The sequence below is a fragment of the Bombina bombina genome, chromosome 12 (genome assembly GCF_027579735.1).
Source record: "Bombina bombina isolate aBomBom1 chromosome 12, aBomBom1.pri, whole genome shotgun sequence".
Classification (NCBI taxonomy): domain Eukaryota; kingdom Metazoa; phylum Chordata; class Amphibia; order Anura; family Bombinatoridae; genus Bombina; species Bombina bombina.
The window spans coordinates 52,849,867-52,864,910 of record NC_069510.1 but is presented as its reverse complement, the minus strand read 5'-3'; the positions used below and the strand labels follow the sequence as shown (position 1 = coordinate 52,864,910).

General features: G+C 36.6%; 1 protein-coding gene across 4 annotated transcripts in view; it reads right to left on the bottom strand.

The window, feature by feature from the left end:
- The window catches only part of TOR4A (torsin family 4 member A), a 96,500-nt gene that overhangs the window by 16,510 nt on the left and 64,946 nt on the right, over window positions 1–15,044 (bottom strand). The window contains exon 1 of one of the 4 annotated variants that reach the window (XM_053696138.1): window positions 2,545–2,631. The exons of 2 other annotated variants lie outside the window; for them this stretch is intronic. The gene's annotated coding sequence lies outside the window, so the exon portion shown is untranslated. Of the gene's footprint in view, window positions 1–2,544; window positions 2,632–15,044 lie in introns of those variants that run through there. One more of the 4 variants, XM_053696139.1, reaches the window with a different exon arrangement.

Here is a 15,044-nt window from a genome sequence, read left to right as displayed (position 1 = left end):
AGGTGTTAGTTTATTTTTGCAGGCATTTTATGGAGTTACGGTACTCCCATACTCAGAGCAAGGCCTACTACGGCTTTATTTTATGGCGAGGTAAAAATAGAGTAAGATTTCTCCATTTTCGCCACGTAAGGCCTTGCGCTGGATATTGGATACCGACTTACGACGCGGTCCCATGTTAGCCTATGGGAGTAAAAATTGCGAGCGACGGGTGAAATATACGGCCGTAACTTGTATGCTATGCCGTATATGTAATACCAAAATTGCGCAAAATCTGGCATTGCCGGCTTTTGCTGGCAACGCTGCATATTGGATCGGGCCCCTGATACTTAGCAATACATTTACGGGGTCATTTTTTACTTATCAAATTCCACAACTAAAAAGACCAGATGAACCCCCTGACTACACTTTTCCACTTTTTATTGAGTACCCTAAAAAGTTTCACATGAGCAAAACACGCTGAAATGACCTCACCATGCTGGATAATGCTGGGAAGCAACACCACCAGATATAAATGCTACTTGCTCAATTTAATCTTTCATGTTTCAAAGAGAGAATACAATTATAAACAGCATTCCAATTTACTTCTATTATCTAATTGGCATCATTCTTTAGGTATTCTTTGTTGAAGAAATAGCAATGCACATGTGTAAGCCAATCACACGAGGCATCTATGTAAAGCCACCAATTAACAGCTGCTGAGCCTATTTAGATGTGCTTTTCAACAAAGGATATCAAGAGAATTAAGCAAAATTAGATAATTGAAGTAAATTGGAAAGTTGTTTTAAATTTGCATGCTCTATCTGAATCATGAAAGAAAAAAGGTGGGTTTCATGTCCCTTTAATACATTTTAAAAATTAAGAATAAGCACTTAAACACTAATAAAAAAATAAAGCATAATAACCCCAAAACAAACCTGCCCAATATACGGATAATAGCTCAGTTCAAATCCCTTAAAAAGATGCACACACATATCTGTATGGTTTTGGAGCACAACATTAATTGCACTCATGTTACCTATTTGCAACACTGCACACAATTAAAGTGTCAATATAGCAGAAAATGACACTCTAATCTATTAGACTATGTGATTTTTTTTCACTATCGGCCCTGCTCTACTGTGTTTTAAAACCCTGCAATGAGGTTACACAATGCAGTAGATATTCCACTGGTGACCCGCGGTGCACTGCTGCTAACGAGCTGAACTTGCCGCAAAACCAATCAGCAATGCTATTTGCATATCTGAGTCGCACAACTAGTGTTGCTAATTAAATCCCAGGCAGGTTCAGCTCGGGACTAGCAGTGCACCGCGGTTGCCAAGTGGAACATCTAATGTATATTTAACCCCTTTGTGGGGTTTAATACACAGTAGAGCAGGGTCGATAGTCAAAAAATGACATGCTTTAAAGGATTAGAGCATGTAATTGTTTGACTAAAATGGCCCTTTAAAAGGGACACTCAAGTCAAAATTAAACTTTCATGATTCAGATAGAACATGCAATTTTAAACTGCTTTCCCAATTACTTCCATCAACAAAATGTGCACAGTATTTTTATATTTACACTTTTTGAGTCACCTGCTCCTACTGAGCATGTGCACGAATACACAGAATATATGCATTTATGATTGGCTGAAGGCTGTCACATGATAAAGGGGGAGTGGAAATAGACATAACTTTAAAATTTGCCAGAAAAAAAATCTAGTTCAGACTAAGTGCTATTACATTGTCTTGTTATCATGTATTTGTTATTATGCAAATCTACTGTATTTACTGGTCCTTTAACCCATTTCTGTCTGTACTTATTGTTACAAATAAGTAAAAAATTGATTGTAGATGCGATCGCTTGATTTCAATGATGGGATCGGGTCTGGGGGGAGTGCCTATGATGCTAGGCACGCCCTCCAGTCCGCAATCCCAGCCGTAGCTGCTTCAGTAACGCAGAACGGCTAGGACGTTCCATGCCGTACTAACGGCGCTAAAGCCCAGCGTGGTTAGGAGGCATGGAACATCCTAACAGCGTTAAGGGGTTAAAAGTAATCAATCAACACATAGGCACTGGGGTGTAATTACTAAGCCCCTGAAATCACCATTTTGTTTGTCATTAATTATGCACATTTGGTCTTTGGATTACGAAATCTGCAAATGAACGATACAGATAATGATTTCATGTTGTTTTCAGGTGATAACAATTTTGAACTTCAGCGGAAACAGAAGCATTTTAGGATTGCTGGAAAAACATAATTAACAATACGAGTGACAAGCTTATGTACTGAAAACAAGATGAAGATTGTAATTATCCACTCAATTCAACAAGATCATTTCATTAACAAATGGAATAAAATATCATATTCCTTACCCCTATATTACTGCAAGGAAACTGAGAAAGCTGAAGTGCATTTCTCACCAATATACTGCAGCCCACGTACTGGAAGCTAATGTATAAAATAGCAAGAACTGCAACTAGAGACAAATAGAATAGTAACAGATACATGTATGACTCCTATTAATACAGATACAACATTATACGGATACAATCTAACGGTACCTCCAATGCCAGTTCATAAGGTTTCCATCACCACTCTATAGACTGTTACATGAGCTCACTCCTTATGACTGTCGGTGTGAGAACCAGATCCTCTGTCATTGCTAAACCTGTAAGGGAAATAGCTGGAGTGGGAGGAGTGATAATCACTTCCTTTTTTTTCACATTCTCTTTTATTCTGATGTCCAGTTCATTTACTGCTCAACACATGGGCAGTGGGAATATTTGTATCTGTCTATTTCCTCTTGAATACAGCCCACACACACATCTGGATAACTCTAAATCCTAAGCACTTGTGGCAAATCTGTATAGGGATTACAGCAATTTTATGAACTTTAGATATAGCTAGTGGCGAATGCAGGGGATGTACTTATATTTAACCCATTAATGACCACGACAACACAAGTGGCAGGATCGCGCTATTATACCCTCCCTCCTGGTCACAGGAAATACACTAGTGGCGAGGCCGCACTATTAATAACGCAAATCCCATAGAAAGACCAGCAACGTACAGGGTATATTGCATATTTTAGCCAAGGTAGTGTCTTTTGTATTGCTTTCTGAGTATAGCACCAACCTTTTAAGGCCTCTTTGAGGTGACCAAAGTGTTGCCTGAAACCTATTTGTTTTTACAGATACTCAGAAAGACAATTTGAGGCATTTGAAACGCAGTCAAAAGTATGTCAGTGAGTTAACTTTACATTTCTCATACAATTATATTGTATTTATTCACATATTTGGAATAGGAGGCCACGCCTTACACTGGGTATGCTCTTCAATAAATAATACCAAGAGAACAAAGACAATTTAGTTTAAAACCGCATGATCTGTCTTAATTGTGAAAGTTTCAGCAATGTGAGAACTACAATTACCACCAATGTGGTAGCACAGTGCTAGGAAATTTGCTATGAGTGCCACAGATATGCCACTCCTGACCTAGAATATGTCATTGCCTATTATATGTACATATAATAATATAATAATGTACAGGTATTTATATATGAACAAGGACATTTGTGACATAATACTTAGGCTGTGAGGACTGTAAGAGACTATGAATATATTACAAATAGTAAGTAACCTACATGTTATACATATTGCAATGTTTTACTATAAAAATATGTGATCAATAGCATAAAAGGCCATGCTAATCTGAACATGACATACTCTGTTTCATTATAGCATGTGATATGTGCATTGGTGCCCCTAGTGGAACTCCAGCAACGGGTTTATAGGCAAAACATATATGCATATATGCAGGTGTTGCAGCTTCTGAGGATGAATTAACCTATGTGTTCTTCAAAAAGAAACTTTCATGATTCAGATAGGGCATGTCATTTTAAACAACTTTCCAATTTACTTTTATCATCAATTTTGTTTTCTTGGTATTCTTAGTTGAAACCTAAACCTAGGTAGGCTCATATGCTAATATCTAAGCCCTTGAAGGCCGCCTCTTATATGAATGCATGCTGACATTCTTTAGACACTAGAGGGCGTTAGTTCTTGTGTGCGATATAGATAACATTGTGCTAACGCTCATGGAGTTACCTAGGGGTCAGCACTGACTGGCTAAAATGCAAGTCTGTCAAAAGAACTGAAATAAGGGGGCAGTCTGCAGAGGCTTACATACAAGAGGTAAAAAGTGTATTAAAGGGACAGTCAAGTCCAAAAAAAAAATTTCATGATTCAAATAGGGCATATAATTTTAAACTACAATTTACTTTTATCACCAATTTTGCTTTGTTCTCTTGGTATTCTTAGTTGAAAGCTAAACCTAGGTAGGCTCATATGCTAATTTCTTAGACCTTGAAGGTCGCCTCTAATCTGAATACATTTTGACCACTAGAGGGTGTTAGTTCATGTGTGTCATATAGATAACATTGAGCTCATGCATGTGAAGTTACCCTGGAGCCAGCATTGATTGGCTAAAATGCATGTCTGTCAAAACAACTGAAATAAGGGGGCAGTCTGCAGAGGCTTAGATACAAGGTAATCACAGAGGTAAAAAGTGTATTTCTGTAACAGTGTTGGTTACACTTTCTCAGTTTCCTTGCAGTAATATAGGAGTAAGGAATATGATATTTTATTCCATTTGTTAATGAAATGATCTTGTTGAATTGAGTGGTTAATTAGAATCTTCATCTTGTTTTCAGTACATAAGCTTGTCACTCGTATTGTTAATTATGTTTTTCCAGCAATCCTAAAATGCTTCTGTTTCAGCTGAAGTTCAAAATTGTTATCACCTGAAAACAACATGAAATCATTATCTGTATCGTTCATCTGCAGATTTCGTAATCCAAAGACCAAATGTGCATAATTAATGACAAACAAAATGGTGCCTCAGAATGTCCCTTTAAAAGTACATTTTGTTTCCTGCACCCTCCATCAATTTGACAAGCTTTAGCGTTTGTATATTTAAAAACAATTTGAAAGTAGAACTAGAAATATGGTACATTTGTTAAATCTGTGCAGCTGTTTTTAGCTAGTTTACACTTAAAGGGACATAATACTCATATGCTAAATCACTTGAAACTAATGCAGCATAACTGTAAAAAGCTGACAGGAAAATATCACCTGAGCATCTCTATGTAAAAAAGGAAGATATTTTACCTCACAATTTCCTAAGCTCAGCAGAGTAAGTTCTGTGTAAAAAGTTATACTCAGCTGCTCCCAGCTGCAGGTAAAAAAAAAAATGAAGAAATTAACAGCAGCCAATCAGCATCAGCAGTGCTGAGGTCATGAACTTACTGTGATCTCATAAGATTTCACTTAACTCTCATGAGATTTCATAGTAAACGTCCTTACACTGAATAGGGAAATAACATGAGAGTGCACAAGGCTCAACCCTTCGGCTGTCCCGGGACAGACATACTGATATGCTGCTTAGAAGTCCTTTACAATGGAATGTGGCTACTAAGAAACTTTTGAGGTAAAATATCTTTCTTTTTTACATAGAGATGTTCAGGTGATATTTTCTAGTCAGCTTTTTACAGCTATACTGCATCACTTTCAATTCTTTAAACATTTGGGTATTATGGCCCTTTAAAGTGGCGTTTAAAAAACATTCATATGACTCAGCACAAAGACACACTAATATACTTGCACAGGAAGGAGTTAAGCTAAAGCTGTTTAAACTGATTTTGAAATTTATATGAAGTACATGTTTGTGCACAAATATTTCCATAAGTCCTCACTGGCAGATAGAGACAATTCCCACCATTAATAAATACATAGATAGATAGATAGATAAATATAGACAGACAGACTGATAGAAAGAGTTAGATTAGATAGATAGATAGATAAATAGAAAGAGATAGATCTGATAGATAGATAGATAGATAGAGAGAGAGACAGACAGACAGATTAAATAGATATATGGATTAGATAGTTAGACAAACAGAGAGAGAGAGAGAGAGAGAGAGAGAGAGAAAGAGACAGATAGATTAAATAGATGATAGATAGAGACAGATAGATAGATAGATAGATAGATAGATAGATAGATAGATAGATAGATAAGATAGACAGACAGATAGACAGAGAGAGACAGATATATAGATGAAATAGATGATAGACAGACAGACATACAGAAAATTATTATTATCATTTATTTATAAAGCGCCAGCAGATTACGCAGCAGTATACAAAGAATAAAAAACATTACAGGGATACAGTAGGGGTAAATAACAGTTGTAGGTGCAATAATTGAGTTATACAAAAGGAGGGGAGTGCCCTGCCCTTGAGCACAATCAGTAGTAGTTCACTTTAAATACAAAGTGACCTGCAGGTAGGAAAGGCTCTCAAGCTAAAGGAGAGGGAATGGACACAGAAGGTAAGGGAGAAAGGAAATATGTCTGATATAAGGCTGAGTGAACTGAGAGCGAGTGATGACATGGGGGGGGGGGAGTGTGGTGACTGAGCAAGTGAGGTTTGGAAAAGTGTAAAAGGATGTGGATGTGGTAAAATGTCAGTACAAAGGCTGTGAGTCTGAAGTGGTTTCTCTATCCTGGATAGTGACAGCTGCACATAATTACTGTTAGAAGGTGTGTGTAAAGAATAGGGTGGGGGTGGAAAGGGATTGGAGGGCTAGTGCTTGCAAATGTGGAGTCTGATGTTAGGTGTCAGGCTTGTAAGATAGATAGATAGATAGATAGATAGATAGATAGATATATATAGAGAGAGAGAGAGAGATAGAGACAATATTGTTTAAAAACAACATTAAAGTCAAAAGTAAACTTAATTATTAGTACAAAGAGATAAGATAAGGAGGCTTTACAGTATACAAAGGTAGGTAAGATTATGAGGTCTGCTATTTCTGCAGGCTCAGTCCCTTTAAATGGGCATGTTCTTGGCAATAGATTGAGGCTACAACCAGCAAAATGTCTATTTCATATACAAAAATAAACATAGATGAGCAATTTCCCATACATTTTATACTCTGCAGCTTACTATAACAAGTCATTGGGAATACTTTAAAAAGTCAAAAGTAAACTTAATTATTCAGATCATGCAACCCAGCAACCAATAGAAATATATCTCTATATTCCCTGCTGTGCTGGAGTCCCCTCATGGATCCTCTGTGGTGATCTCCCAAGAACTGGCACCTTCATTTAATTTTACCAGGATTTTATAGTGAATTTGGGTGTCTGCCTCCTTCCTTGTGTCAGTCATGTGCAGACATAAAGTTACATTATAGACACTGAGGGCAAGATGACAAGTGAGGCGCAAACGGTTTTGCACTAGCAATATTGTATTTCTGCAAGCATTTTTCATTCCGCTAATATTACAAGTGGGAAGAAATTGCGATTGTGCTAGCGCAATCGCCTTTTAGGCTTCAATCCTTTCCACGCTCTCAGAGCTGTGGTTTAATGTTTCCCGAAACAAAAAAGTTACACAAAACACTTCAAAAAAACATTACAAAAATTACACTCTGTGGCCCTCTCTGCATTGAGTGTGTGATTTAAAACAAATTTACAATGTACTTCTTTTATCAAATTCGCTTTGTTCCTATTCAACAAAGGATACTTTGTTGAAGATTAATGCTAGGTAGGCTAATAGGAGCTCAGGGGCGTGCACATGTCTATAGTAGTCTATGGCAGCAGTGTATGTATGTATAACATTGCTATAAACATTGCTGTCAGGTGGCTTAGAGAAACGTGCACCTACGATTACTCTTTAACAAAAGGATACCAACAAAACTGATAACATAAGCACATTGGAAAGTTGTTTAAAATGTCATGCTCTATTCAATCCACTGAGTTTTAATTTTGACTTTACTGTCCCTTTAATAAGATCAGGAAATGTCTTATCCTACTTAAAGGGACAGTTTACTCAAACATCTTCTCCCCTTTAATGTGTTCCCAATGATCCACTTTACCTGCTGGAGTGTATTAAATTGTTTACAAGTATTTATTTTACCCTTATATTGGCATTTGAAATAGTTGATTTAGCCTGTGGTATCCCCACCCATCCTGAAAGTTTTTGGCCTCAAGGCCAAGCTGTGTTTCCATTGTTCTCTACAAGTATTAGTGATTTATGGACAGATTTAAGATAAAGAAGCATGTGTATGTACATAATGTGATAAAGTAATGAGATCTGATTATACCCACGAGCTCAACCCATTTTGTTAGGTTGTGGCTTCAAAACACAAAATCATCTAATTCATAAACACAAATAAACCTTAATAAAGCAAATCTAATACATTTTATACTGCAGCTGGTAAAAAAATGGTAATTGTGAACACAAGTCAAAATATTTTTTTTATGATTTAGATGGATCAGTAGTTTAGACACTTTCCAATTATTTTATATATTCACACTTTCTGGGGAACAAGTTCCTACTGAGCATGTGCAAGAGCCCACAGGGTATACATATACTAGTCTGTGATTGGCTGATGTCTATCACATGATACAAGGGCCCAGAAAATGTGAGAAAAATAATTTTGCCATAAAAAAATGCATACTTAACAAATGCATTATAAAAAGTCAATGATTTAACGCCTACTCTGAATTTCAAATTCAGAGTAGGTGTTAAATCATTGTCTTTTTATAATGCATTTGTTAAAGGGACACTGAACCCAATTTTTTTTCTTTCATGATTCAGATAGACCATGAAATTCTAAGCAACTTTCTAATTTACTCCTAGTATCATTTTTTCTTCATTCTCTTGCTATCTTTATTTGAAAAAGAAGGCATCTAAGCTAAGGAGCCAGCCAATATTTTGGTTCAGACACTGGACAGCACTTGTTTATTGGTGGATGAATGTATCCACCAATCAGCAAGAACAACCCAGGTTGTTCACCAAAATGGGCCGGCATCTAAACTTACATTCTTGCTTTTCAAATAAAGATAGCAAGAGAATGAAGAAAATTTAATAATAGGAGTAAATTAGAAAGTTGCTTAAAATTGCATGCTCTATCTGAATTGCAAAATAAAAAATTTGGGTTCAGTGTCCCTTTAATTATGTAATTCTACTGCATTTAGTGGTCCTTTATTAAATAAAATTGGGGTTTGCATTTTTGTTATAAAATTGTATTAATTAATAAACTTAAAGGGATAGTAAATACCAAAAATGTTATTGTTTAAAAAGATAGATAATTCCTTTATTTACCATTCTCCAGTTTTCCATAACCAACACTGTTATAGAAATATACTTTTTACCTCTGTAACTACCTCGTATCTAAACTTCTGCTGACTGCCTCCTTATCTCAGATTTTTTGACAGACTTGTATTTTAGGCAATTAGTGCTGACTCTTAAATAACTTCACGTGCATGAGCACAATGTTATCTATATGAAACGCATGAACTAATGCCCTCTAGCTGTGAAAACCTGTCAAATGCATTCAAATTAGAGGCGGCCTTCAGGGGCTTAGAAATTAGCATATGAGCCTACCTGGTATTAACCTTCAACTAAGAATAACAAGAGAACAAAGCAAATTCAATGATAGAAGTAAAATAGAAAGTTGTTTAAAATGGCATATCCTATCTGAAACATGAAAGTTTAATTTGGAATTTACTATCCCTTTAAAGGGACAGTATACACTCTTTTTCATATAATTGCATGTAACAGACACTACTATAAAGAATAAGATGCACAGATACTGATATAAAAATCCAGTATAAAACTGTTTAAAAACGTATTTAGAAGCTCTTAGTTAAGCTCTGTTGAAGGGGTAGTTGGAGAGCCCACTACAAGTGAGAAATAAGACCCTCCCCCTTCTTTTGCATATGAAAAGACCCTTTACACAAACAGGAGCAAGCTGGAGAAGGTAGCTGACGGTATTCTCATAAAACTTTGGGGCTTGGTTATGAGTCTGAAAATCAGAGCGATGTTATTTAAAAATAAGCAAAACTATGTTTTTTTTAAATAAACAACTTTATGGGCTATATAAATAGATCATCTACAAAACATTTATGCAAAGAAAAAATGAGTGTATAATGTCCCTTTAAAGGACCATAAAACACAGCAGAATATCATGATCAGTACATACATAATAAAGAGACACTGCAAAAGCAATTAGTTTGAATTGACATGAGTAGTAGATTCCACTGTATCATGTGAGGGGCATCAGCCAATCACAAATGCATATACATATATTCTGTGAATCTTGCACATGCTCAGTAGAAGCTGGTGCCTCAGAAGATTTGTACGCATTTAGATAATGGATGTGGAGTGGAAAGTTGTTTAAAATTGTGTGCTCTATCTGAAACATGACAGTTTTATTTTTACTTTAGTGGTTCTTTAATATTTACAAAAAATAAGCAGCAAATTCTCACTATGAAAACAAAATGATATTAATATTAAGGTGTCATTAGATTTTAGACATTAGGTAAGTATTTATTTACATTTGATACATATAATCTGTTTAACATATCAAAATTATCCATTTTTTAGAACACATGATTTTATTTTGCTAAAGCTTAATACAGTTTATGAAATCTAGTCTTTGTAATGTTTAGTACAGTACTTGTAACGTGACAGAACCACATTAAGTGTTAGATATAACAGATGGAACATTGTTACAGATCTGCTTCTGGGTGACTCACAGATATACACAGAGACATAGATTTTGACAGAATATAAGAACCATATGTCCAAGTCCACTGTCTGCCAATATTTCCTATAAAGTGTAAGCTTATTTGATTCGTATAAAAGCTGTATGCTTATCCCAGGCATCAGTATGTAGGATACCCTTATGCTTATCCCAGGCATCAATATGTAGGATACCCTTATGCTTATCCCAGGCATCAGTATGTAGGATACCCTTATGCTTATCCCAGGCATCAGTATGTAGGATACCCTTATGCTTATCCCAGGCATCAGTATGTAGGATACCCTTATGCTTATCCCAGGCATCAGTTAGTATATAGGATAGCCTTATGCATATCCCAGGCATCAGTATGTAGGATACCCTTATGCTTATCCCAGGCATTAGTTAGTATGTAGGATAGCCTTATGCTTATCCCAGGCATCAATATGTAGGATACCCTTATGCTTATCCCAGGCATCAATATGTAGGATACCCTTATGCTTATCCCAGGCATGAGTATGTAGATTGGATACCCTTATGCTTATCCCAGGCATTAGTTAGTATATAGGATAGCCTTATGCTTATCCCAGGCATCAGTATGTAGGATACCCTTATGCTTATCCCAGACATTAGTTAGTATATAGGATAGCCTTATGCTTATCCCAGGCATTAGTTAGTATATAGGATAGCCTTATGCTTATCCCAGGCATCAGTATGTAGGATACCCTTATGCTTATCCCAGGCATCAGTATGTAGGATACCCTTATGCTTATCCCAGGCATCAATATGTAGGATACCCTTATGCTTATCCCAGGCATCAATATGTAGGATACCCTTATGCTTATCCCAGGCATCAGTATGTAGGATACCCTTATGCTTATCCCAGACATTAGTTAGTATATAGGATAGCCTTATGCTTATCCCAGGCATCAATATGTAGGATACCCTTATGCTTATCCCAGGCATCAGTATGTAGGATACCCTTATGCTTATCCCAGGCATTAGTTAGTATATAGGATAGCCTTATGCTTATCCCAGGCATCAATATGTAGGATACCCTTATGCTTATCCCAGGCATCAGTATGTAGGATACCCTTATGCTTATCCCAGGCATTAGTTAGTATATAGGATAGCCTTATGCTTATCCCAGGCATCAATATGTAGGATACCCTTATGCTTATCCCAGGCATCAGTACGTAGGATACCCTTATGCTTATTATCCTATGCATTAGTACCTAGGATAGCCTTATGCATATCCCATGCATTAGTACCTAGGATAGCCTTATGCATATCCCATGCATTAGTACCTAGGATAGCCTTATGCTTACCCCAGACATCAGTATGTAGGATACCCTTATGCTTATCCTATGCATTAGTACCTAGGATAGCCTTATGCTTATCCCAGAGATCAGTATGTAAGATACCCTTATGCTTATCCTATGCATTAGTACCTAGGATAGCCTTATGCATATCCCATGCATTAGTACCTAGGATGCCCTTATGCTTATCCCAGGCATCAGTATGTAGGATACCCTTATGCATATCCCATGCATTAGTACCTAGGATAGCCTTATGCTTACCCCAGACATCAGTATGTAGGATACCCTTATGCTTATCCTATGCATTAGTACCTAGGATAGCCTTATGCTTATCCCAGAGATCAGTATGTAAGATACCCTTATGCTTATCCTATGCATTAGTACCTAGGATAGCCTTATGCATATCCCATGCATTAGTACCTAGGATGCCCTTATGCTTATCCCAGGCATCAGTATGTAGGATACCCTTATGCATATCCCATGCATTAGTACCTAGGATAGCCTTATACATATCCCATGCATTAGTACCTAGGATAGCCTTATGCTTATCTCATGCATTAGTATGTAGGATAGCCTTATGCTTATCCCAGGCATAGTGACGTGCTGTCATAGGAGGCAATGTGTGTAATTACACTTTTTAAGATGTTTATTAAATTTAAATATATATATATATTTTAGGGTATTGAAGTTCTATAATATATGTAATAGTAATTGTATATGATTATGTGTGTGGGACTGTGGACTGAGTCTCTGGACTGGAGTGGACAGTCAGTGTGTGTGAGAAGAGTGACTAAGTAATATTAGTTCAAATTGATGTTGGGCAATCTGTTACATTATTTAGGAACTAGTGTAGTCGAGATCACCCCTAAACACTGTGGCTGCTGCTGCTGTATTTCAGGTACTAGACTGTGTGAAATGTGCATTTGTGCATACAATTGTTTGATAGTGACTATTGACCTTTTCTTATTCTTTTTGTTTCTCTTTACTTCTGAGAGAGTATTATATTACAGTTGTCTCTTATTATTCATTTACACCTAGATTAGGAGTTTTGCGTTATGAGTCAAATAGCAGCATTGGGGCCCATAACGCATCATTTTCCCTAACGCAGCCATTACAAGTCTTGTCGGTATAGGTGTACCGCAAGCCTTTTAGCCTGTAGCACAACGTCAGTCCCGCACTCCTAAAAATGTAGTTTTTTTCATGGGATTCCCATAGCACTGGTATTACGAGTTTTGCATTCTGGCTAAAAAGCGAGCGTTACAGCCTAAAATGACAATATCTGTACCGCCATCTAAAGTCAGTAGTTATGAGTGTTACACTACAAAGCTGTAACATAAAACTCATAACTAATGAGTTAAAAAGTACACTAACTACCATAAACTACCTATTAACCCCTAAACCGAGGCCCTCCCGCATCACAAACACTATAATACATTTATTAAACCCTAATCTGCCGCTCCCGATATCGCCACCACTTTAAAAAAAATATTAACCCCTATCCCGCTGCTCCCTGACATCCTCACCACTATACTAAAGTTATTAACCCCCAAATCACCGCCCTATCACATCGCAAACACTATTTAAATATTATCAACCCCTAATCTGCCGTCCGCCCACATCGCCCCAGCTATACTATAGTTATTAAGCCCTACACCGCCGCCACTATACTAAACCTATTAACCCCTAAACCGCAAGCCCCCTGACAATGAAATATACTAAGCTAAATTATTAACCCCTAAACCAAAAGCCCCCCACATAGAAATAAACTAAATTAAACTATTTACCCCTAAACCTTACAACCCCCTAACTTTTATATTAAAATTACAATTTCCCTAGCTTAAATTAAATTAAAACTTACCTGTCAAATTAAAAAAAAACTAAGTTTAAACTAAAATTAAACCAATATAATAATTAAACTAAAATTAAACTAACTACCAATAAAATTAAACTACACATTAAAAAAAATCCTAACACTACTCTAAAAATTACAATTACAGTATCTAATTACAAAAAAATTAATACTAAGTTACAAAAAATAACAAACACTAAATTACAGAAAATAACAAACGAAATTATCCAAAATGAAAAAGAATTACACCTAATCTAATTGCCCTATAAAAATAAAAATTCCCACCCAAAATAAAAAAAACCTAACCTACAATAAACTACCAATGGCCCTTAAAAGGGCCTTTTGTGGGGAATTGCCCCAAACATATCATATTACCTGTAAAAAAACAAAACACAAATACATCCCCAACAGTAAAACCCACCACCCAACCAACCCCCCAAAATAAAAAAAACTAATTCTAAAAAAATCTAAGCTACCCATTGCCCTGAAAGGGGCATTTGTATGGGCATTGCCCTTAAAAGGACATTCAGCTCTTTTACTGCCCAGACCCTAAACTAAAAAATAAACCAACCCAAAGAAACCTTAAAAAAGCCTAACACATCCCCTGACGATCCACTTACAGTTTTTGAAGTCCCGCTTGAACGATTTTCATCCCGGAGTTGAAGTCCTGATACAGGCAGCAAGAAGTCTTCATCCAGGTGGCCTCTTCAATCTTCATTTTTTAGTTTAGGGTCTGGGCAGTAAAAGACCTAAATGCCCTTTTAAGGGCAATACTCATACAAATACCCGTTTCAGGGCAATGGGTAGATTAGTTTTTTTAGAATTAGGCTTTTTATTTTGGGGGGGTTGGTTGGGTGGTGGGTTTTACTGTTGAGGGGGTCTTTGTGTTTTTTTTACAGGTAAAAGAGCTGATATTTTTGGGGAAAATGCCCCACATAAGGCCCTTTTAAGGGCCATTGGTAGTTTATTGCAGGCTAGGGTTTTTTTTTATTTTGGGTGGGCTTTTTTAATTTGATAGGGCTGTTAGATTAGGTGTAATTCTTTTTTATTTTGCATAATTTTGTTTTTTATTTTGTGTAATGTATATTTTTAGGGGGTGTCTTTTTTTTTTAGCAAAAGAGCTGTTTAACTTAGGGCAATGCACTACAAAAGGCCCTTTTAAGGGCCCACCAAAAGGCCCTTTTAAGGGCCCTTGGTAGTTTGGGGGGTGGGGATTTGTATAGTGTTATGGTGTGTTTGTATTTTCTTGGAGCAAAAGAGCTGTTTATCTCAGGTCAATGCCCTACAAAAGACCCTTTTAAGGGCCCCC